Source organism: Diabrotica virgifera, chromosome 1 (assembly GCF_917563875.1).
Source record: "Diabrotica virgifera virgifera chromosome 1, PGI_DIABVI_V3a".
NCBI lineage: Eukaryota > Metazoa > Arthropoda > Insecta > Coleoptera > Chrysomelidae > Diabrotica > Diabrotica virgifera.
Window position 1 is genome coordinate 42,510,873 of NC_065443.1, and position 27,561 is coordinate 42,538,433.

The following is a 27,561-nucleotide window of genomic DNA, read 5'->3' on the forward strand; positions in this document are numbered from 1 at the left end:
TCTTCCGGGTCTAGTGTTTCTGGTTCTTCGTTTAGTCTGCTGATTATTTGTTGTTCGTACTTCTTCTGTGTCATATTATCTTTTAGTATCTATTGCTGTGTTGAATTGTTTTTTGATTTCTTTGTCCCTTTGATTGTCTTTCTTTATATTAGCATTTATTCTATAGGCTGCTCTTACCAAAAAGTGATCTGAGTCACATTCCGCTCCTCTCATACTTTTTATATTTATTATATTATGGGCGTGCTTCTTCTCTATTAATATGTGGTCTATTTGATTTATTGTCCTTTTGTCAGGGGAAATCCACGTTCCTTTATGTATATCTTTTCTGCGTTGGTATGTGCTTTTTATTACCATTTGTCTTTCTGTGGCAAAACCTATAATTCGTTGACCATTATCATTTGATACATCGTGTTTACTGTATTTTCCTGTTATATTTTCATATATATCCTCTTTTCCCACTTTAGCATTGCAGTCTCCCATTACTATTTTGATATCAAATGCTGGTAATCTGTCATATTCTCTCTCTAGTTGCTCATAGTATGCATCTTTGTCTTCTTCGGTGGCGTCTTCTATTGGTGCATGTACATTTATTATGCTTATGTTTCGTTGATTCCCTTTTAACCTGATTGTGCACATTCTATCTGATATCGGCTTGAAATTCATCACTCTGGTTTTCCATCTTTTCTGTATGATAAAGCCTGTTCCTAGCAATCTGTTATTCCCCCCACTTTTAAAAAATACTATATCATCTATTTCTACTATTTCTGTGTCTAATTGTTTTGTTTCTTGTAAAGCTAATATATCTATTTCATATCTTTTTGTTTCTCTAATTAATTCTTTAAGTTTTCCCGTTTCATAAGTGCCTCTTACGTTCCATGTTCCCAAATTAGTTTTCATTTTCTTGTTTTTAATCCCAATCGTCTCCTTGTCCATTGCCGTTGTTGCTACCGTTTCATTTACGTCGTTTAGTTTTTTTGGTTTCTGTTTTGGTTTTCTATTTTTAAGAGTTGTTGCTGATGTTTATTCCATGTCCATACCTCCTCATTTATTTTTATTTTTTTGAAATCCTACCTTGACGTTTTTTCCTTCCAATTTAGCCTCTTTTGCCTTCGTTCTGATTTTACCCTGTATCATCCGTTCATTTTTGTCCATGTCGTCATTAATATATATTTCTTTTCCCTTTATGTCTCTCAATTTGCCTTTATTTTTCATAATTTCTTCTTTGTCCGTTGCATTTTCGAGCTCAATCAAGCAGGATTTACTTCCAATTTTTCTTGCGCTTTTTATTTTTGTCTCAACTTTTAGTGCATTGCATAAAAAATCTTGGACGTTATCTTCTGTTATGTTTTGATCGTAGGTATCCATATCTACTCCCTGCAGTATTATATTATTTCGTCTTTTGTCCTTTTCCATTCTGTCTATTTTATTTTCCAATTCTTCCACTTTTTGTTGTGTTTCTCTGTTTTCCTGTTTCAGCTTTTCATTTTCTTGTCTGAGTTCCTTCATTTCCGCTCTGTACTCTTTTTGTTCTTCTCTTAGTTCCCTTATTTCCATTGTGATAATATTTAGGCTCTCCAATATTTTTTCTAGTTGCCTATCATTCCCAGGCGACCGATGTACTTTTTTACTTCTGCTATCGTCTGCCTCATCTTCCGATTCATCTCCTCTTTTTCTTGTCTTTTCGTCCACACTATACTCGTTCTCAGCCATTCTGTACGTAGCGTTAACTGGGCACACCCGTTTCAACCACGCGGAGGTATGCCCAATTATCCACGCACCAAAATTGCTTTTGTTTTTCGGCAGGTGTTTCTATTTTTTTTAAATCCGGCAACACCGCTTGAAATTTGACCAGCGTTCGCCAGTGTTTGTAAGCTTATCTGTTAGCTGTTAACCTCACTTTTATTTGTCCGTTTAGTATTTTATACTATTTTTTACCGTTTTTACTTATATTATTCTTGCATTAGGTAGGGCACAGTTTATACCTTACCTTTTTCACTCACTCAGCATTCAATGTTCGCTGCACCACGCGAAAATCGGGTAAAATGCAGGCGAAAATTAAAACACTTTGTTTTCTATCTAATGCCACGTTGCCATCGCATCTTTGTATTAGAAGAATATATTTTTAAGGATATTCTAAGAAAGTGCTATCAAGTGCTATATTGCTCAGAAGTATGTTTTCAGCATCACCTAATCTCATCTTAGGTTCTACTGGTTCTACCAAATACCTATTACATTTACATATTTTAATGGCAAATGTGAATTTAGTTAGTACCTACATTCTGCAATATTACTTAAAAAGTAAGTACATATTTATAAATTTTAGTTATCTATTACATTATAATATTTAGCTAAACTAAACTATGTATGAGTAACTAAAATTTATATACTTATATGTACTTACTTTATGTATTTATTAAATAATATTGAGTTACCAAAATAGATTATTACTAGTACTTTATTATCAGTTGTCTTCATCCTTAACACTGCCACGCTGCATAGATACATATTTTCGATTTAATATATTTTACCGTTGTTTCCTACCCTGATCCATTCAGGTAAGAAATGGTCAGAATAAGACAAGACGGGGTTAGGGGGATATGTATTGTGGAAGTGGAATAACAACGATGCACCGGTGAGTGTTACCAAACGAAGGGAAATTTCACTTTTTGCGGGAATTTTTAACATAAAAGGTGATAAAGGGAAAAGTTAACTCAAAAGGGAATTTTTGTTCCAGTCCAAATTATTGAATATTAAAAAAAATCAAAATATTTGAAAATAATTAAACATATCTTCTCAGATTTTGTAAACAAGAGGGAATTTTTTTTTAAAAGTGGGAATTTTTAAGGTTGACGGAAAAAGCTTACTCGATGGTTGGCAACACCAAAGCCTTTGGTTGTGGGTTTTGGCATGCTTTGGTTCTGGAATGGCCCGTATCACAGCCTCCCGTATTGAATTGAATTTACCTAAATTCAAATTCCAACGATGTAAAAATACTCGTGATAAACTCGAAATGGTAAAGTTATTTCAATTATGAAAACGAATTTTTAATAATAAACGTTAACCCGGGAGTAGTCGCGCTCACTTCTGTAACGTCGATAGTCGCGTGTGAGATTCTATCTCAAAATACGAATTTAAAACAAATTTTCATTTTGTACTATTTTTATCTACTTTTTATATTGAAAATATATATTTCTAACAATTTTATTAAAAAAACCTGTGCTAACGGCCACCTGCCAACATCGGCCACCTGTCCTAACGGCCAGTTTAAAAATTTCCCAAACCAATTATACAGGGTGTAACAAAAATACAGGTCATAAATTTAATCGCATATTCAGGGACCAAAAATAGTTCGATTGAACCTAACTTACCTTAGTACAAATATGCACGAAAAAAAAGTTACAGCCCTTTGAAGTTACAAAATTAAAATCGATTTTTTCCCATATATCGAAAACTATTAGATATTTTTTATTGAAAATGGACATGTGGTATTTTTATGGCAGTAGTATTTTAAGAAAAAATTATAATGAAATTTGGACACCCCATAACAATTGTATGGGGGTTTGGTTCTTTTAAACCCCCAAAACTTTTGTGTACGTTCCAATTTAATTATTATTGTAGAGCCATTAGTTAAACACAAGTTTTTAAAAACTTTTTTGTCTCGTAGTACTTTTTTCAAAAGTCAGTTTTTATCGAGATATTTGAATATTTGTCAAATCCACCACATATTTGTATATGGTAAAGTACGGTTATGGAGACTTTGTAATAATATGAAAATTTATTTATGATTTACAATTTTGAGTATATTTTGAACCATATTAAAAAAGACGCCACATCTCTATAGAAGATGCTTTATCAAAAAAATTCAAAGAAGCAAAAAGTTTTAAAAACACTCTGCTTAACTAATGGTACCGCAGTAATAGTTTAATTGGAACGTACACAAATATTTGGGGGGTTTAAAGGAACAAAACCCTCATAAAATTTTTATGTAAACATATTAAAAAAAAAGCCGCAACTCGATAAAAACGGCCTTATTGAAAAAATACTAAGAGGCAAAAAAGTTTTAAAAATATTGAATTTAACTAATGGCACTTTAATTTAACTAATTTAACAATAATAATTTATTTCGAACGGACACAGAAGTTTGGGGGGTTTAAGGGAACAAAACCCCCATACAATTTTTATGGGGTGCACAAATTTCACTATAATTTTTCTTTAAGATGTTCTTTTCATAAGAATGCTAAATGTCCATTTTCAACAAAAAACCTCTAATAGTTTTCGGTATATTCAAAAAAATCGATTTTCATTTTGTAATTTCAAAGGGCTGTAACTTCTTTTGTGTGCATATTTGTACTAAGGTAAGTTAGGTTCATTCGAACTATTTTTGATCCCAGAATATGTGGTTTAATTTATGACCTGTATTTTTGTTACACCCTGTATATGTAGACTATAAAAACAGGCAATACCGTCCACCTTTCTATATCGGCCAATAGTTCTTTCATTTTTAGTGGCCGTTACTGACAAATTTTACTGTACAGTAAAACCTGTGTTAACGGCCACCTGCCAACATCGGCCAACTGCTCTAACGGCCAGTTTAAAAATTTCCCAAACCAATTAATATGTAGACTACAAAAACTGGCAATAGCGGCCACCTTTCTATATCGGCCAATAGGTCTTTCATTTTTAGTGGCCGTTGCTGACAGGTTTTACTGTATTACGAAAATGGATGAAATGTGAGATTCTATCTAACGGCGCGACTACTCATGGGTTAAAGCTAATTGGCTCTCCCCAAAGCCATAAATTCCACAAAAAGAAGAAGAAGAAGAAAAAAAATCGTACGCATTGTTACACCCTTTCTCGAGGCACTTACGCAATTTTTTCAAAATTGAAAAATTTTTCATCAAGTTATCGCGAAAAAGGATAAAAATTGAGATTCTATCTCACCGCGCGATTACTCGCGGGTTAATATAATTAATGTTTAAACTTTTTTACCATACAGCAATTTTGAAATGAAATTCGTCCAATACTACCTACATACATAAATTTTATTAATTATTCTAAAATATAACGAAGTTGATAATCTATAAGGCTAATATTATACTTCCTATACATACATATTATTTTTAAGATATTTTAAAAGTATCTACTTATAAGTATGTGTTAAGAATGTACTTATAAGTATGTGCTAAGAATATTTGATAAAGGTATATTCTAAGAATAAACTTTTACGAATATTCCGAGTTACTACGTACACGAATTTACTCAGTATATTCGGTACGAGAATATACTTTAAAGTATATGCAAAAAACATGAAATTTAGAATGTTTCTTAAGGTACATGCTATGCTTGTACTAAAAAGAATATACTCCGACGAATGTTGGTAGTATATGCTTAGAACATGAAACGAACATCATTGCTATATGGGTAGTTGTCGAGGCATTTAAGCTGATTAAAAAAATGGGTAAACTCTTGTTACAAATAGGAAAATAATATTTTTCTTTAGGGAACTAATACTTTTGTTCCTAATTTTATGACTGGACAAACTAATTAAGCTATACAAAATTACAATTATGACTATACTTTGTTTATATCTGAGGCTGAAACAGTTATTAATTACAACCAAATCCGGTAATAAAACTGTCACCCCTGACATAAACATAGCGGCGTTGGCTTCCTGGTCTATTTATGCAGCCTCTGATTCCTGCAGTAACACACGTAGCTACCGGTAGTCGGGCTGTCACCAGGGACGAGACTGAGATAAAGGAAGCCGCCACATTTATTTCCTCGATCTCTCCTATCGCGACGCAATTAATGCTTACTCCAGGACGACCACTTTCAGGCCAAGGCGCTCTCGCTGTTTTGGTATTTTAGTCGATGACTTATGCAAATGGAATTCGTAGTTTATGGCCGTAAAGTTATTTATATTAAAAAATTAAGTCTCTATAACTCATATTATTCTATAAAATAGCATAAACTAATAATGATTAAGCTTATCATAATTACGAAGGGCCAAACCGGGACGCAGAAGTGGAAGAGGCTCAGTTTCGTTTTGCTTTTCGCTTAATTTGTGTTTTTCATGACAATATTTTTTGTCGTGCTTAATTTTGTCATAAAAATCAATGCATGACATGTTTCAGTTGAATTTTCACGTAAGCAATACTTCCGTCCCATGATCTTCAGACACATAGCAAACTCCACATTTTTTTTAATGTGGCACCTCAATATATGCTACTTGTGAAAATGGTTGAATAGCCGGTAGTCCAGGGTAATAAGGTTTTTTCAATGACACTTGAACAGCCAGGGTGCTGAAGCGTTTTTCGACAGGCAATACATATAAGAGCAAATTGTAACTATTTCCTGCGTAGGATCTGGCGGCCGTTTTTATTTATAAACAATTAAGTGTCAAAAAATGGCATTTTTCACTTTTTTTTTAAATCAACAGAAAACAGGGAAACTCATGGTTTTTTTAGTACGAATATCTTTGAAATTATGGAAAAAGATTTAAAATTACGTATTACAAAGTTTGATATACTCATTTATTGTTAATATAACTGCAAAAAAAAGTCGGAATGCCAAAAAATTTATTTTTGCAATAACTATTGTAAAAATTAGTGTACAGCTTTGGAATTTTTGTCAAATAAGGGTTCTTTGGTGCTTAATATGTGATAAAAATTTCAAAACGATTCATTCAATTGTTTAAATTTTGTTCATATTGTTTATCCCAGAGAGCATTTTTTTTGCAATAAAAGTCAGAAGAAAATGACGTTAGAACCATCCCACAGGTGCCAAATGAAAGAGCATGAGCTATATTTTCAACTTGGTTTAAAAAAGTGAATAAAAATGCATTTATTAGTAATAAATAATTATGCAAAAGTATCGTAAATATTTCCTTATAAACTTTTAATTTTATTATATAAGAAATTATACACATTTATTACAATTTTTTATCAATTATGATATAGATAACATTACTTGGTAGTTTTGCACTTAAAACAGGGTAAAAAAGTTAATTTTTTTGGAAACAGTTATTAAAAAAGTTTATAAAGGAAAATTGACGATAATTTTGCATAATTATTTATGACTAATAAATGCATTTTTTATTCACTTTTTAAACCATTTTGAAAATGTAGCTCATGCTATTTCATTTGACACCTGTGGAATGGTTCTAAGGTCATTTTTTTCTGACTTATGTTATTGCAAAAAATGCTCTCTGGAATAAACAATTTGAATAAAATTTAAACAATTGAATGAATCGCTTTGAAATTTTTATCACATATTAAGTACCAAAGAACCCTCATTTGACAAAACTTTCAAAGCTGTACACTAATTTTTACAACAGTTATTGAGTAAATATTTTTTTTGCAATTCCGACCTTGTTTCGCAATTATATTAACAATAAATGAGTATTAGTCCAAGTAATGAAGCTTAAAATAGGACAAAAATTTGAGTATAAGTAGTGGATAGTCCAAGGATCAAAATCTATATGATGCAGGGATGGCGGTTTTTGACAAAACACCGGTTTTCGGTTATACCGGTTTTTTTTTGCTTACGGTTTAACCTAGCGGTTATAACCGGCCAAAAAAACCCGTTTTTGGAGAAACCGGTTTTCGGTTTTTTAATCCAATAGGTTACAAAGTTAAATTTACAATACACTTTAGTTTACGATACTCCATTCGACTCGATATCAAATGATCAAAATTAGTACATACTATCGAAAGAACATGTATTACTTTTAACACGTTTGTATATTTGTAGAATAGGTATATTTTAACTCATTTAATACTTCCTGTATGAGTGTATCGTTATGAAAACGTAGCGAAATTCTTGGAGATTCGTATTCGTAATCAGTAATTCGATATTCATAGTCAGAGCATTATTTTTGGTAATCAGAAAAAGTCATTCACCCACTTTCAATGTCAAGAGTTAAGTGTGAAAAATAGATGATGTTTGCGTCTAATTCAACCAGATCACTTCTTATGTAAATATTATGATTACAAATACCTTTTCAAGGAAATATTATAATAAAACTTAATAATTGTTTCTGGCTGAAGTGAGATTGCACTTTCAGTTTGCTTTGAATTTGAATTACAGTTTTGTTTGGAATAACTACATGAGAATAATAATTATGATTGGGATCCAAAATAATACCTAACCTAATCCTAATCACCGTAAAAACCTAATAACCGGTTTTTACTTTAAAAAGAAAAAACCGGTTATAACCGGGACAAAAAACAACCGGTAAAACCGGTTATTGCGAAGTAAAAAACCGGTTTTAGGTTTAAACCGGTAGGTTTTTCCCATCCCTAATATGATGCCGAAAGGCGCTTTTACCATGGGGGTGGTTGCCACCCCATCTGGGGGGTGGAAATTTTTTATTATGTTTTGACCACAAAAGTTGGTAAAAACATTCATTCTAAGCAAAAAACGTTTTATATATTTTTGTGACAAAATTAATAGTTTTCGATTTATTCGCTATCGAAAGTGTTAGTTTTATATAAAAAAAATCAATGTTTTTAATAAGTTTTATGCTAATAACTCCAAAGTTTTCGTTTTATCAAAACAAATTTACTTAACAAAAATGTACCTTTTGAAAAATAAACAAAACCGTTTTTTTTTTTAATTTTAGTAATCGAGCTATACTTTATTATATGTTAGCTCTTCTTCGTCAAATGCTAAATATTGTAGTTTCAAAGTCAAAAGACGGGAAAACTATGCATTTTTCGAGGATAACTTGTTGAAACTAATTTAAAGTATTTATAAAATATCTATCTCCTGAAATAGAAGAAAAGTCTTTAGCTCAAAAATTAAGTGACTTATAATGAAAAGAATATCAGTCCCTATTTTTTTTTCAGTGAAAAAGTGACCGGAAACAACCGCCCTAATCACCACCCTAATTAAAATTAGTTATTGACCTTATTTGGTCTTCTTTATTTATGTATTATTAATAGGTACTAGAAGTTTGACCGACCTAGAATGATTGGTTTAAAAAATATATAGTTAAAAGCGAATAACGAATTTTTGTAGTTTGGAAAAAAATGAATTTTTCTTCAGAATAGAAAGATTAGCGTCAGAGATACGAAAAAATTTTTAATAATGATATTGTAGCTTATTTGATTCCCAAGAGCCTGGTTTGCAAAAATTTTTTCTACGGCAAAAATTCACGAACTATTGACAATTAAATCTTATAATAACATGCAAAAACCATCTTTACCGACCCGTTCAAAGTCACCTCTTGTTGAGAATGACGATATATGGACCTCGGAGGTAAACTACACTATGTCGACATGGTGTTTTTTTGAACAAGTTTTTTTAATCCACTTGTTTTATTAGTTGGATTATAGAAATTGATTATATATTATCAATAAAATATAGACGGATTGTCTATCAAACCATTATCGCATATATCTGATTTTTATTAACATTCTAAGTGCTCTAAACTTCGTTGCAAACACAGGCTAAACAGAGTTGCTTGAAATGACATAGCATAGTTTACTTCCGAGGTCCAGAATAAGATTTAATAATAATATGCTTATAGATCTTATAAAAACCTGTAAAATTCTTTTTTACCAAACTTTCCAAGATAAAAACTTAAAAAGTTACGGTTAAAAAATGAATATTTTTTTTGAAAAAAAAAGAAGATATATAATTGGAAGCATAATAATTAAGTTAGCGGTGTTGTTAGTCATTGGCCTTATTCATTCTTCTTTATTTATATATTATTATTAGATTCTAACAGTTTGAGTGGCTTAAAATAATTAGTTTTTAAAAAATTTGAGTTAAAAGCGAATAACGAATTTTTGTAGTTTGGTAAAAATTGCCATTTTCTTCAGAATAGAAAGATTAGCATCAGAGATACGAAAAAATATTTAAAGATGAAATTTAGGTTATCTCATTCTCCAGAACTTCGTTTGAAAAAATTTTTTCTACGGAAAAAATTGAGTGAACCGTAAATGAGTACAATTGGTAAAACATTAATTTTTTCGATATAAAACTAAGACTTTCGATAGCGAATAAATCGAAAACTATTAATTTTATCAAAAAAATGTATACAAGATTTTTTGCTTAGAATGAACCTTTTTACCAAGTTTTGCGGCAAAAATATAATAAAAAATTTGGCAACCATGGCAAACACTCCCATGGTAAAAGCGCTTTTTAGCATCATATAGATTTTGATCCTTGGACTATCCAATACTTATTCTCAAATTTTCAAGCAAATCGATCCATTCTGTAAAAATTGCGAGGTGAAAAGCTTCGGTTCCTGGAATATATATAGCAAACTTTGTAATACGTCATTTTTAAAGCTTTTTTCTATAATCTCGAAGATATTTGTACTAAAAAAATCATAAGTTTCACTGTTTTCCGTTGATTTGAAAAAAAAGGGGGAAATGCCATTTTTTGACAGTTAATTGTTTATAAATAAAAATGGCCGGGAGATTCTACGCAGGAAATAGTTATAATATGTTCCTATACGCTGTGAGCATAGAGGTATATATTTACATAGAGGGAGCCTACCTTCCGCGCTTCCGACGACAAGATCTCATGGACTGGTTTGCTGCATCCCTTTCTAACACATTGTATCGTATCGTATCGAAAATCTATGATGACATCCAGTGTGAATATAGGCACAGAAGAGGAGGACAACTGTAGCAGCTTTACTATGCGTAAGAGTGAAACAGCACTAATCCAAATAAAAAAGATGGTGTCGTCACTTCGCTCTGAATGACACTCTCTCTATGTTAATATATAACTCTATGGCTGTGAGCTCGTACGTAGAGGGGATATTTACAAATTCGTGAGCGCCAGTAGTGACAAGTCTGTAAACGTTTACCGGAAATTTGACATAAATGTCAATGTGATTAATTAAAAATTAAAATTAAAAACATCAATTATAAAAAATATTAGTTGATCAAAGCGGTGGTATATATTTTTACCTTAAATATACTTACGTTTTAAATACTGAATTTGCGTTTTTTAATGTTCTGTAATATGTAATTATAAATTAATCTTGGCGCCATCTACATGATAATTGTGAAAGTATCCGAAGTAAGAAATTAATATTTCATCAATAGAACGTCAAAATGATTAGCAAAATCTTAAAAAAATCTATTACAATTTAATTACTTTTTAGCGTTGTAAATATTAAGCGATAAAAATTAAATAATAAATTTAAAAATTACCAGTGAAAGTTGAATTAGTAACCGCTAGGAGCGACACCAGCGAAGCTCAGAGCGTATAGGTATTACCTGTCGAAAAAACGCTTCAGTACCCTGGCTGCTGAAGTGTCACGAACAGGGTATATTTTTGTCTTATTACCCTGGCCTACGGTCTCATTCCCGGAGTAGCTAGCTTCATTAGAATTTTGGAAGAAGCCTTTTGCCAATAACACTCATCAAACAGCTCATCAATAATTACATGTGTTTTCGATTGAGGTTTTAGAATGTTATTTATATGGAAAGAGAAAAAGAGGCCGACCCAGAAAGAGCTGGAGAGAAGGAATAGACAGAGAGATCCGAGAGAGAGGTTTAGACGAAGACCTTTGGGAAGATAGAGATGCATGGAGATTGGGCATCGGAAGACGTCGGAGGACGTTTTAAACCGATTATATATAGGGTGAGGCAGATAACTGGCCTATTAGAAATATCTCGAGAACTAAAGGCAACAGAATCATGAAAATTGGAATAAAGGGGTTTTGAGGGATGATCTATTAAATGAAAATATTTTCATCTCTTTGCAACTTCCGGTTATACCGGAAGTTGCTTATAACTTGTATTTTTTTAAATGAGACACCCTGTATATTTTTACATTTTTGGATTCTCCTCAATATCTTCTTTCTTAAAATATGGATTTCGTAATATTATACAGGGTATTTTAAAAGATATTTACGTTTTTTTATTAATTTCGTAGCAACATTCACACCCTGTAGAATTGTAATAGTTTGACATTAAAAACTCTGCTTACGTTCAAGTGATTTTTAATATAGTCTATTATTGTTAAGAATCATTAGTACAGCTAATTTTGAAATATTAGTATACACGGTTGGTCGAAACTCGGAATGAATATTTTCTGAGTTTTCTTAAAAAGAACACCCTGTATTTTAGTATTGTAATGAAATGATATTTCATAGTACTTTTACTTTTTACAACAAAAAATACGTCAAATTTTGGTTGGCCATGAAAATATTCAATCACAAACAATTTTTCAGAAATAAATACATATTAATCCAGACCGATCCTTAAAATTACCAAATTATCAAAATAGCTACGTAGTTAAGATTGTTGGTGCGACTAACAATTAAGCACAAATTAAAGCAGTTAGGTATAGGTAGTGTGACCAATTAGCCCGAAAAATCCGGGACATGACCCGAATTACGAAGTCGTGTCCCGGCGTCCCGGACAAGGCTTCCGGGCCATCCGAATTTTAAACGTTTTGGTAAAATTCTCTCTTGAAATTTTGAATACGTTATTCTTCTAAGAATTCACATCAAAGTGAATTGGTGGTACGAAAAAAAGTGGACAATTTGTAGAGTGTAATACTAATACCACATTACCACATCCAAAACTCATGCATTTTATATCGTGGTATTATAGTTCTACGAAAACTAAAACAGTGGACTTTTTTCGTTTCCGTATTTTAATTATCGTCTTCTGAAAAAAAAATGGCCCGATTTTCATTGAAAAGTCCCGGATTTCAGGTATTTTTTTCAGCCTTGTCCCGGATTCGACTGAATTGGAGTTGGTCACACTAGGTATAGGGAATGCTTAAGAAATAAAAAAGTACCATAAAATATCATTTCATTACAATACTAAAATACAGGGTGTTCCATTTAAGAAAACTCATAAAATACTCATTCCGAGTTTCGACCAACCCTGTATACTAAAATTAAAAATTTAGCTATACTAATGATTCTTAACAATAGTAGACTATATTAAAAATCATTTGAACGTAAGTAGAGTTTTAGTTGTCAAACTACTACAATTCTACAGGGTGTGAATATTGCTACGAAATTAATAAACAAACGTAATTATCTTTTAAAATACCCTGTATAACATTACAAATCCTCATATTTTAAGAAAGAAGACATCGAAGAGAATCCAAAAATGTAAAAATATACAGGGTGTCCCATTTAAAGAAACGAAGTTATAAGCAACTTCCGGTATAACTGGAAGTTGCAAAGAGATGAAAATATTTTCATTTAATAGATCATCCTTCAAAACCGCTGTATTCCAATTTTCATGATTCTGTTGCTTTTAGTTCTCGAGATATTTCTAATAGGCCAGTTATCTGCCTCACCCTGTATATTTATAAATGTTCTGCTGCTTTTTCGATTTCACTCCAGTTAAACAAATTTTTCAAGCAGATCTACTCAAAGTCTTCGGCCCGTCAAAGATATTTTCCCTTAATTCTAAATACGAAATGCAGCGCTAATAAAAAGCGCGAACGTCATTCATGAAGTTTTCGACATTTATGGAATCTTTCAATTTATTTAAGAATTATTTAGCTGCTTGTGTAAGAAATTTTTTTCCATCCTGTTTTGAATACACGTCCTAATACACACGCTTAGAAACCTTGTAAGAATAGGTACATTGTTACAAACATTTATATAATATGTATTACTTTATAGGTGTTCTAAGTATATTATATTAGATAGTACAATAAACATTTACTACTTTCTTTGATTACAGAAATAATTACTTCTAAAATTCGCAAGCTCTAATCTCCTGTAGACTTTTGTATTATTATAACGTTTTATGTAAACGATATTTCAAGTTTATGGCCCATGTTTATTAAAATCCTGCATAAAAATTTTACGATTTCTGAGTCTACGAAGACAAAAACCAAGGTTTGTTCAAGACATTTTAATTATAGCTCGGAAATGTTTACCATTAAAATTTTTATACTAACGTTGTCTAAAATACATCTATAAATTTATCGTAAAATAAGAAAATGTTGTGAATTATATTACATAGGTATACATGGTTTCGGCAGATAATGTTAAACGTTCTTGCAGCGAAAAATGTTGTATTTGACAAATCTTTGAATTAATTAAAAAAGTTGCGGAGGTCATCTTAATTCATTTTTAAACTGATTAGGTCCTTCTAATTGAATGTCTACATATTTTTGTTTTATCAAAGGATTTTTTATTTTTTGGATCATAAAATTAAAAATATACTATGTAGATGTAGATATGTGTGTGAGCCGCCAAACTAGTTTGTCCTGAACGCGATAGGATAAATTAGTTTGACCTAGGCCAAACTAGTTTATCCTGATATTAATACGGACACTACACGATAAACTAGTACGTCCTAGTATAATCATTATACAACCTACAAAGCCAAAATAAATACTCTGTAATTGGAAAATAATCTCCGCAAGGTAGACTTTCCTATAGCTGGCTGTATACCATTAATTATAAGTAAAATTTAATAAAAAAAATTTGTCCTGGTAAAAGGTATATTAGTTTAAAAAGCCCCTATAGGGCTACAAACATAGAAACAAAACGTTTTCGCTCTGTAACAAGAGCATCATCAGTGTTACCTAAAATAAGTATAACCACATTAATTAAGACAAAATGTTAAAGTCATAATTTTACTTTAACATTTTGTCTTAATTAATGTGGTTATACTTATTTTAGGTAACACTGATGATGCTCTTGTTATAGAGCGAAAACGTTTTGTTTCTATGTTTGTAGCCCTATAGGGGCTTTTGAAACTAATATACCTTTTACCAGAACAAACTTTTTTATTAAATTTTACTTGGAAAATAATCATTCTTGAGACGGTAATGATTCGTCGTTAAAACTAATGGACAATTGGAAAAGAAGCAATCATATATATATAACAGCGCTAACAGGCCTTATAGGCCTACGGCTTCTAAATTCTGGATAATATTTCTCCATTCTTTTCGGTCCTCTGCACTCTTTCTCCAGTCCTTCACCCCGATTTCTTCCAAATCCCTCTCTGCAGCCTCTAACCATCTCTTCCTTGGGCGACCTCGTTTCCTTTTTTCCAATGCTCCGTCATTCAATATTCGTTTAACGTTTCTAGTTTCTGGCATTCGAGTAATATGTCCCAGCCATCTAACTCTTTGGGCTCGTATTTTTGTCGTTATTTTTGGTCTCCCATACATCCTCATTACTTCTTCATTTGTTCATCTCCTCCAGGTTTTCTCCGCTATCGTTATACCTCCAAAAATTTTTCTCAGGACCTTCCTTTCCCATATCTGTATCTTCTTCTCCTCTTGTTGATTCATTACCCACGTTTCGCTCGCATACAACACTGTGGACCGTATTATCGTTTCATACATTCTAATTTTCGCGTTTATTGATACATTTTTTTCTTTTAATATCGTGTTTAAGGCACCCACAACTCGACTTCCCTTCAATAATCTTTTATCTATTTCTTTTTCTTCCCTTCCAGTACTGGTTACAGTCACTCCCAGGTATTCGAATTCTGCTACTTCCTTAAATTTATATTCATCTCCTTCTCCTTTCATTTTTATATAGTTATCCTCTTTATTTATATCTCCTTTCATTACCATGTATTGTGTTTTTCCTTGGTTGATTCTTAATCCATACCTTTTTGCTTCCGCTTCGAACTTTTGGAATATTTTTTGGAGATGTTCCTTTGTTCTTGTTAGGATGACTAGATCATAAGCGTATGCTATAAACTGCTGTCTGTTGTTAAATATGGTACCGCTTGTACTAATTTTTATCCTTCTTACTATGTGTTCTAGTACCAAGTTAAATAAGTCTGTAGATAGAGGGTCACCCTGTTTCAGTCCTTTATTCACTGTGAATTGTTTTGACACATTTCCTTCCAGTGTTATCCTGTTTTTTGTATTGTTAAGCGTCATTCTCACTAATTTAACCAGCTTTCCTGAAATACCCAAGGATCTCATTGCTTCATATAGCATATCTCGGTCTACTGAGTCGTAAGCCTGTTTAAAGTCAATGAACAACATGTGTAGTCCCAAATTTTGTTCGTAGCTGTTGTTCTGTATTAGTTTTAATAAACATATTTGATCTGTTGTTGATCTTCCTGGTCTAAAACCTCCTTGGTATTATCCAATGATGTTATTTACCTCCTTTTTCAATCTATTTCGGATGATTTTTGCAAGTATTTTATAGGCCACTTCTAATAGCGATATTCCTCTATAATTTTCGCAACTTGTTTCATCACCTTTTTTGTAGATTGAACAGATGAGTGCATTGTTCCATTGTTGCGGCATTTCCTCTTTTTGCCAGACTGTTAATATTAGTCGGAAAATTTTTTCTTGCAGCTTTTCTCCTCCTGCTTTAAAAATCTCTGCCGGAATTCCGCTTTCCCCTGCGCTTTTGTTATTTTTTTGCTTCAATATTGCTTCTTTTACTTCTTGTAGTGTAGGTTCTTCTTCACGTTGTTGTTCTGTGTTATCCTGTTCATGTTGTTTTATTTCCTGGGGTTCTGCTTGTTTATTTGCATTTAATAGTTCTTCAAAGTGCTCCGCCCATCTGTTCAATTTTTCTGTTGTTTCTTCTAAAAGCACACCGTCTTTACTTCTACAATAACTTGTTTTACTCTTTGCAGTTCCTCGGGATTTTTTTATTATAGCAATCATATTATAAAAAATAATCAGTGTTTCTTATAAAAGCAATAATTTTACTTCAATTATAAAAAAAATATTTAAGTTTTCATGGAGTGCTTTGGTGACACTTGAATTGCGGAGTATCATTGCCTTCTTGCACTTGCCTCTGTTTGTGAAACAGATTTTCTTGCAGCTGCAATTGACAAAACCTTGTCCTGATCCAACTGAATCTCTCGTAGCTGCCACCCTTAACGATATTTTAGAGCCTTAGTTTAATTTGCTACCTCTAAAAAATTTGATTGCAAATGTAGAGTTCTGATTTGAAAAAAAAAATTAAAACCTTTTAGAGACATTAATATACCAAAAAATTTGATAAATTATTAATTAAGTTTCTGAAGTACTCCATAATATTTGGTGCCAACACTTTGGTGCTAACTATACAAGAGCTGGGCATTCTTCAAGCTGACAACGGTAGGAAATTTGTTAATAATATTATAAGTGACAAGTGAGTATGCCAGATTGTGCCCATAAACTGAGTAAAATTTAATTAAGGAGGTAGAACTGAGTAAAACTGAAAATTGGGTAAGGAAGTCCCAGGCAAAATCAACCAGAGTTCCGTTGAACATACTAATCAAGACATTGAGATTATGATAAAATATTTGATAAAAGATAGAGCTTCAACGAAAAATTAGAAGAATTGTGATATGTCCAGATATTCTCGCCGGCGGCGTTGGGTTTTGAACCCTGGCCTACCTGCGTCGAAATCAGGCATACAACCGCCTGAACTATCCGGGCCCTCTTCTCTGCTTTAAGTACCGTGCCCAAATTTTTAGGCGTGGGTAGCTTCCATAACAATTTGCCGATATCGTTCTCGATCTTGTGCGGCATGTAACAATTGATCTGCTGATAAGCCAGTCCATTGACGAAGGTTTCGGAGCCATGAATATTTCTTTCGACCAATTCCTCTTTTTCCGTCGATCTTTCCATTGAGTATTAACTGCAGCATCCTGTATCTGCTACCTCTCATTATATGCCCCAGATATTCAAGTTTTCTCTTTTTTATCATCTTCATTAAGTCACCTTCGCCTTGACCTACTCTGTTTAAGACTTCTCTGTTAGAAATGCGTTGAACCCAAGATATTCTGAGCATTCTACGATATGACCACATCTCAAAGGCTTCTAATTTGTTCATCAGGTTAACCTTCCTGATCCAGGTTTTACATCCATATAGTAATACAGGATACACATAACATTTTAGGAACTTGATTCTTAGTTGTAAGTTCAGCTGAGAGTTGCTCAGAATAGATCTAAGTTTCATAAATGCTCCTCTTGCAATTTCTATACGAGTTTTAATTTCTTCATCCGGATATAGTGTCTCGTTTATCCAACATCCTAGGTATTTAAAATGGTTAACTTTTGTTATTGATTCATCACTGACAATTAGTTGCATAGGGCCGACGTCTTGTTTACTAACCACAAGTAACTTTGTCTTTGTTGCATTTATGTTAAGTCCGTTATTGGAGCATTCTGTAGTGATTCGATCTATAAGGAATTGAAGATCTTCGATGTTTTCAGCCATGATCGCGGTGTCGTTTGCATATCTGATCTTGCTAATAGTTTCACCCCCGATTCGAACTCCACATTGTCCTTCCAAGGCTTCATTAAAAATTATTTCTGAGTATACGTTAAACAAAGTTGGGGATAACACACAACCCTGTCTGACACCTCTTTGAATGCAAATTTTGTCTGTTTCTTTGCCGTCTACCATAATAGAAGCTTCTTGATTCCAATATAGATGTTGTAAAAGTCTCAGATCTTTATCATCTCTTCCAATCATTTCTAGATATTGAAACAACCTACCATGTTGAACTCTATCAGACGCCTTCTCAAAATCTATAAAGCAGACGTAAATTGGTTTCTGTACTTCCCATGATCGTTGAAGTAATGTTAACATTGAGAACAAAGCTTCCCTTGTTCCCAATCCTTCTCTGAAACCGAATTGTTTGTTTCCCATTGTCTCTTCACATTTCTGCTTGATTCTATTAAGAATTATCTTAAGAAGTAGCTTGAGAGAGTGGCTCATGAGACTAATTAGTCTAAAGTCTTTACATGATGATGTATTAGGTTTTTTTGGGAGTGGAATAAATGCAGACTCTAACCATATCTGTGGCATCATTCCAGTCTCGTATATATGGTTATAAATGTTTGTTAGTTGTGAGACATTGTCGTCATCCAGAAGTTTGAGCCAGTCTGATGATACTTGGTCAGGGCCTGGAGATTTCCCATTTTTGCTCTGTTTGATGGCTTTCTCTACTTCCGCTTTTAGAATGCTAGGACCAGTATTCGTATACTTTGTGGTGTTAAGTGGTGGCCTCGTATCCAGGAAGAGCTCTTTTATATAGTTAATCCATTCTTCCTTTTTTTCATCCAAGTCGAGAATTATTTTACCTTTGGAGTTTCTCATAAAGTGAGGAGTTCTTTTTCTCTGAGTGTCCGGGCCCTAGGTATAATTATTGCTTTTATAAAAAAAGACTAATTATTTTCTATAATATGATTGTTTGTGTTATCAATTATTATCCATTAGTTTCACCTCGTCCTGTCAAGGCACAAGGAATCAGTCTAAAAAGTTTGGAAAATATGTTTAGCAACAATAACAATAAAGCCAAAATCTTACTTAAAGTTTTTATTCTTATTATTTATAATAATGAGTTCTCTCATCATTGTTGTTTTTGTCATTTTTTCTTTTTTTTTTAGAATTCCAACGCGATAAAATTTTACAGTGTATTTCTCATATCCTTTCAAACTAAAATACCCAGTGATTGAGTTTTTATGGATCAAAGATCCTAATACTTCTCACACTTAAATTTTTCATAACATATACAACAGTGTCTTCCCAACCGCCCCAAGTATCTGAAATGGCTTCTAAAAGATTAATTTCCCATTGTCAGAATATGAAGTTGTCCTGTGGGGTCCTTTTGAGTGAAGGCTCATTTTCTGAACGGTTGGACGACCCGTTCTGTTGGCAATATCGCTTATATATCTCAGGCGATACACTCCATCTTTTATTTATATAAAAGCTCTTTTTATTACATCATAGCTGACGGGGATTAATTTTATCTGAAATAGCAAAATACAGGAGAGATGTCGAAGACAAATGATGATCATATTTTGAAATATGGGAGGAAATCGAAAAAATGTTTATGGTTTTTGTTTTCCTGAATATGAAAATAGTATAATAAAAAACCACTAAATATATATCATGGGTGTCTCTCTTCCAGCAAGTTATATAGGTTTAAATAAACAGGCTTTCAATAGCTTACAATACAGCATTAAAAACGAGATATTTAGAGATACAGAATAGTCATATCCGGAAGGTTTTAGAAGGCAGCAGTTGATAAAGTTTTGGTATGCATATACCTTTTTATCAAATATTTCATGTCAAAAAAATTATCTGTTTTCTTTATGTGTCATTCTTTATGTAAAGCATTGGCCATAATCATTTTTATGGTACATCGGGTAGCTACATGAGATGATTCCTTTACTATTTCACCTAACCAGTGTCTAATATTCTGCAGCTAGGACAGTGATTCCCATTTTGGTAGTATTGACCAGTTCTCGCTGATGTCACTGGACCAAACATTCTTTCTTTCTTTCTCCCCTTCCTCATACCCTATCAGGGTGTCGGATTTAGGCTAGTTATTTTATTTTACATTCACCCATCTTTTCTATTCTTTTCTATTTCCTGCCATTGCTTTCAATTTCTCGAGAGATTTTTATTTCCCAGTCTATTTTTTCGTCATTAGTAATTATACTTCCCAGGTATTCGTCAGTTGTAATAATTTCCAATTCTCAGTTTAAACATTTTACCTTTATTTAATTATCTTTCTTATCTTCTTTGCCGTTGATTATTATTATCTTTTTTTTCCTCGTCTATTTCCATTTTTATTTCTTTTATTCGGTCTACCCATATATCCATTAGTTTCTACATTTTATTTTTTCTCAGAGTCTGCTACTAGTACTCTTGTCGTCCGCATACATTAAGGATTCTGTTGTTACCGGCTGTAATCTATGGTATACTATTATTGTCTTTAGTTAGTTGGTTCTTGCTTTAGTATTTCTAGGCAATTAGTCCATTACTCTTATGAACAGCAGAGGGTTTAGACAATCTTCTTGTTTAATACCTCTCTTTCAATTAAATTTTTTCGATCTTTCCCGGGTTATTTGTACCTACCCTTCCTTTCACCTCATTGTAAATACTTTCTATATTTTTTTTTTTTTTTTTATTTAAAACACAAAACCACATCAACCGCGCAGGGTTATTAGTGGATATGACAATACAAAGTATTACATTAAGTATTTAATACAATTTAATTTAATATTATACAATTTGATGTCTTTTAAATATGTTAACACTGATGAAACTTTTTTGGTGAGGATTGTCTTGAGGTCATCGTCTGTGATTCTATGGGATCTTCTTTCTTTTTGAAATTGAGGACACTCTTAATGTGATTGGCTTAGCTTCTAGGTCTGTTCTTACAAGGATGGCTACTCCGTCACTTGCCTGTTATGCTATTCTATTTTTTGGAAAACATTGGTAGTTTTGAAGATTAATATTGTATTGCTTAAAATGGGTTTCTTGAAGACATAAGATCTTAGGGCATGTTTCGTTTATTAGAAGTTTTAATTGTTCTAAATGGGTGTAGAACCCATTGATATTCCACTGTAATATATAGGGGTTAGATTAGACATTTTCGAGTTCTGACTGAGAATGTGTTTCATCGGTCTCTTCTGTGGAAGAGAAATTATTGGGGCTTAGTTTCTTTCTTAATCGAGTTATATTATTTTTTAATTTTGAATTGTGGGTATAAGCGTGAACAAAATTAAGGATCTGAATTAATTCGGCTGTTTCGTTCGAATAGTTTTTTGAGGTTATTTCGGGATGTTTTGCGTTTAATGTGTTTTCGAGAAAGTCACATATTTCGTCGAAGTTAAGGACAAATGGTGGTGATCTGTTTGCGATTTTGTCTTTAATTGTCTCTAGGGAAAGTAAAAGTTCATCTCGAGAATTTCTTTTAGACGTTTTTGTTTTTTTTCTTTGATTTCCTTGTTACTGGAGAAGTGAAGATATGAGAATCGGTCTGTGTGGTATTTTCGTTGATTTCTGGAGACGATGAAATGAGCCTTTTTGGATGTTTTGTGACGTTTGGAATAATTTTAGGTTGTGTTATTTCTAATGGAGTAAGATTGCTGATCTTGTTGGAAGTTGATGATGTTGTTATTTTTAAAGTGTTTGTTTCATTTGTATTATTTGTAGGTCTTGACATGTCGTCAGTTTCTATGGTAGATTCTAATTGGTTATTAGAGACCTGTACGTCTGGGATCTGATCTAATATGTTTTGGGAAGATGCTGGGTGATCGTTAGAGGTGGATATTAAGGCTTTGTCAGAAGGTTTTTGTTCTGTTTGGTTATAAGGTAGATTTGTTATATATTGTGTGTTTTGGGAGGTTTCTGGAAGAGCTTTAGAAGTGGTTGGATTAGAATTGGTTGGGTCAGGATTTGTTGTATTAGAAGTGGGTGGATTAGAACTGGTTGAGTCAATATTGGTTGTATTAGAAGTGGTTGCATTAGAAGTGATTGTATTAGCATTGTCAGGACATTCTGTTTCCTGGTGACCAATAGTCTTGCATTTTGAACAGTTGAATCCTTCTATAGAAAGGTATAGTCTGTAAGTGGTATTATCATGAGAGATCATGAAAGAATCGGGAATGGACATATTTTCTAAAGGTGTGATAAATGTTTGCATTCTAAAACTCAAGACATGGCTGTATTCGCTTTCAGGCATTCCTACCCTAAGAAAAGTCATTTTAGAGACGGCGCTTATACCCATTTTACGTAGTTCTTGTTCAATTAACGTGGTTGGAACAGAAGGACCAGCGTTTGATATTATCAGTCTTTGAGCTGGAGTGATAAGTCTTCTTATTTCTACTTGAGTTTCTTTTATATTGACGTATTTGTGGGAATGCAGCAATGAATCAACCATATTTTTAGAAGAGAGATATATACATATTCTATTATTGGCTATTCTGGAAGCGAAAGATACGTTACGTGGACCAACTATTGAACCGACGGCTATGATGTACTCTTGAACTTTGGTTCCTTCAATACTAGAAAGAACTATGGCTTCGTCTTTTGTTGGTTGTTTAAACGTGTTAACAACACTGGAATATGAGATGTGAGATGTAGTTTGTGTAGTGTTCATGGTGTTATTCGAAGTCATGTTTGATTAATTTTGGAGACGTTGCAAGGCCGGCCCTGTCTCCGGTTCAAAAACCAGTGTGGATCTTGGCCCAAAACTGGTCCTATTTATATTTCTTGGATATTTTATAGGTTATATTATTATTAATATAAATACAATAGATATGGTTTTTGGTACTCACGTCAGGTTTGCGGGGTTTACATGGTGTTTCCACTATAACAATGTGGAGGAACTAACAAAATAATTCTAAACTCCTATAATTTTTATAATATGTATTTGGTACATTTATTTTCCTCAGGCATTTCGCTTTAATTTGTCTTTCTATCGTGTCAAATGCTGCTCTTAGTTATATGAATACTAATACCAGTTTTACCCCGTATCTGTACTTCTTTCTGTTAGGTTCGTAATGCTACATAATATTTCTGTGGTTCAAAGGAAAAGGGGCATAAGTCACCTAGTTAGTCATTTTTAGGATTTGCCAATATTAGCAAAAGAGTAAATAGAAGCTATGCGCGAACTAAATATTTCAAAATAACAATATATGTAAAGCCTTTCTAACCAGAGTAAGGATGATTTATTAATTAATCTTCTTTTGTGATATTTGTGTAATATTGTACTTTTTGAATTATTATTATTTATTATTAGTTTTGTGACATATGTGTCTTTTCCAAATTATAAAACAGGTAACACATTATTGTTATCCATACTTAAGCCCCTTTGTATTGTCAGTGGGTAAATAAAAGAGAGGTTTTTTTAATTATTTATTTGGAAATTTTGTTTAGGATATTATTGAAACATATCGTCCGAATCACAAACATAATCTGCATCACTGACATTGTTGCCGTCTGGTTAATTTTCATAAAATGCATGGCATTCTGAATCTATTAAATTCAAAATACTTAGTAAATCTTTTTTTTTCTCTCTGCTTATGCTGAAGAGCTCAAGGGTCGGGTGTTGCACTTTTCGGGTTGCAATGGACCCTTCGATTTTTCCCTTTGGCAAAATGAAATGCACTTAAATGGTTCTTCTTGTTTTAGGGATGTTTTGTACTTAACAATGCCTTCATCAGTGCCATATGAAATCAATCTAATATCGTGCCACACAAATTTGCTTCCATTTATATCAAAATGTCTTAGTTGAAGTGGCCCTTTTAAAGGTTTGGAAAAGTTCAAAAAGTCACATGTGGTTGTGGTTTTTCCATGAACACAATTATTGGATTTTGAGAAGTGAATTTGGGATTCATTTTTATACTTAAATATTATACAAAGGTATATAAAATTTTGCTGACTTCTAAGGAACTATCAAAAATAATAGTCTACTATTTAAAAACTGAACAATGTGTCCTTCCAAAATAAATTAATATGTAATAAAATACTTTTGGCACTAAAATACTGACAACCACAAAAGTCGCAAAGTAGACTATGAAAACCCTTTACGTAAGCTATCTGTTACATACAAAGAAATTTATTTTAAACTCATTTCTGTAATCAATCGCCGAAAAGATAAGGAACAAAAATATAATACTCAGGTTAAGCAATACAATACCAGTCGTCTGCTTAATCACAAAATAGATTAGGTATGTTACAGCTATCCATTACAAAGAAATTTAAACTCATTTCTTCAGTCAATCGCGGAACAGATAATTAAATCCACACAAATAATACACTATTATAATGTAGTGTTTGAAAGATAAAATTGATGAAAATGTCAAAATCTCAAAAAAGTGCACTTCGTGATAATTACCTCTAATAGGACGATATCAAGAAGATGGTTACAGGGTTTTAGAAAAAATATTAACAATAGAGGAAATAAGAACACATACTTAAGCATCTATAAAAAGTGTAATGTAGATATGTGTAGATGAAGTGTGGCAAAGAAGGAACATTTAAAATAGTTAAAATATGTATGTACACCCAGTTACCATCTTCAATACTTTTAGATTTATTAACAGTTGGTATTTGTTCTCCTACAAAAAAGTTACTGCTTGAAGAAGTGCCTGAAAAGAAGTAAACCAAACACTTTAACAGTATAGCTAATAATTAGGTACGCTGGTCCACATTAGGGTCCTTAATTTCCTATACAAAGCATAATACAACTTTTATCTACGACTGATACATAATATATGTATTATACTTGTGGTGTTTGCAATATAATGCCATATAATAATCCCTTAGGGATTAATAATGCGGGATTAATAGCTATTAATCCCTCTGGTACAACAATCACAAAATTCACCACGGAAACAAAATAATCAACCTCAAAAAGTGTCACTGTCAAACGAATAGTATATTTGTTATTATATATATGTATATATGAATAGTATAGTTGTTCATTAAAAATCTTAAATTAATTAATTTGTCGTAGATAAAGTAGCAATATATGTAGCAATAACTCGCAATAATGGCTCTCATTCCCTCGGATTGTTACTCCCTCGCCGCTAACGCGGCTCGGTTCGTAAATATTCCTCGGGAATAATAGCCATCATTATTGACTCGTGGTATAATGTACTATTATTATTTCATTTAAGGGGAATAAAGGCGCAAAAAGTCGCCTGTCAAAATTTTCAATGTGTTTTAAATATATTCATTTTTTGCATCCTGAGAAAACTAATAAGTATTTTTGAAACATTTAAACGCAGAACGAAAGACTACGTTATTGCCTAGGGCCAAATATGGCAAAAGTTATGTTGTATTAACCTGCTTATTGTGATGCATTTTCCAACAACAAAACGTAATATCTGTCTGCTTCTATTAGACTGAGACATTTTCAACGATATTATTTATTAAATTTTCACTTAAATAGCTGTATTATTTACACAAAGGTATAAAATAAACACAAAAACACTTTAAACAACGTTAACCGTAAGAAGCGCCTGTGAGTTCTGAGCCGTTCCGTAGCGCATTACAGAACTAAGTCGACAAGATGCCTTATTCCAAAACTAAAACCCTGCGCTGCGTGCCATTTAATAGGCGTAATTTAAGTCGAGTCCCTGTTCTTTATTGGTGTAGATAAAATATTGACTCATGCCTAATTTTTGAATGGCCCTAATGAAGAAATGCATTACATTTTTCAGACATGTGGCCTTTTACCAAATAGAACATTTAAAATAATTTTCGTTAAACCCTTTTGACGATTTCAAGAAAAAATGTGACTCATGCCCCTTTTCCTTGGAACCACAGATTTTATCATTTGTCTGCCATCCTGGTCTAAATTCCGCTTGCTTATTTCCCAATTCCATTTTTACTTCGTGTCTTAGTCGCTTCTCTATTATTTTCCTATGTGCTTTACAGCATGATGATAACAAACGTATACATATTATACATACAGTCGGAAAAATGAAAGAATACCCATGAACGAACATATAAAACACGCTGTATTTTCCTGTCGCCGTGTCACAAAGAAAATTGCCCAGCGCAAGTACATGTAATAATAATTATTACATGTACTTGCGCTTGCCAATTTTTTGTGTGACACGGCGACACGAAAATACAGCGTGTTTTATATGTTCGTTCATGGGTATTCTTTCATTTTTCCTACTGTATCTCTATTGTTATCGCAGTTTACATGTTTTCCTTTTTTGTATATTGGCTCGATGATGTTATTCGCCAGTCTTTAGGGATTATTTGTTTTTCCCACGCCTATTTATAAAGGGTGAGTCATGAGGAACTGTACATACTCCTACCTCGTATAGAGGCTCCTATGGGGAATAACAAATGACCATTAAAAAGTGTCTGCTCCCATTGTTTAATAATATACAGGGCGAGTTTCGCATTTTGACGGAAATTTGTATTCGTCATAATTTTTGAACGGTCAGATCGATGTGTCTCTTATTTTGGCCAATCGTTACACTATTACCACCTAATCAACTAATTTATTCAAACTAGAAAAAAATCAGGCCCAGCTTTAAAAAAATTAGTTCGTTTGGGTCGTAGAAAAAATTTCACCCTGTATACGCTTTTTGAAAACTCTAATATGAATTTTACAAATTAGATAAATAGGCAATTAAAATGGCATATTTATTTTTCTCCGCACACGATTACTTAATTTTTTATAAAAAAATCAGTTTTCATTATGAATTAAAAGTTTGGTAAAGTGAACCATAGATTTAAAAAAAAAATAACTTTTATTACAAAAATTAATTTTTTTTTGCACAAATAAGTAATTTATGTTACCATCCAATCAACTGATTTATTCAAACTAGAGAAAAATCAGGTCCGGATTTAAAAAATTAGTTCGTTTTGGTCTTAGAAAAAATTTCACCCTGTATACGCTTTTTGAAAACTCTAATATGATTTTTACAAATTAGACAAATAGGCAATTAAAATGGCATATTTATTTTTTTCCCCACATGATTACTTAATTTTTTATTAAAAAATCACGGTTGATTAAAAAATCAAAATGAAAAAAAAATGAACTCACGGTTTAACTCGCTACAACGGTGTTCCATTTTAATATTTTTTTTCTGAAATTTTTACAGCACATACCTCTTACCATTGTGAAGACTATGCAAATTGTTGTAGACTTTCAGTCTTCTTCTTGTAAAAGTTGCAAACTTTTAAATCGCAAAAATTAGGGGGGAAAATTTAAAATTTATCAATTTGATCACGTCTATGTTAAACTATAGAGTTCAAAAGAAGTGTTATGGGAATTTTTAGATCTAGACGTGTTATAGAAAAAAAAATGGTAAAACTTTTAATTTTAAGAAAAACGTTGTTTTTGTAAATTAATTTTTGTAAAAAAAGTT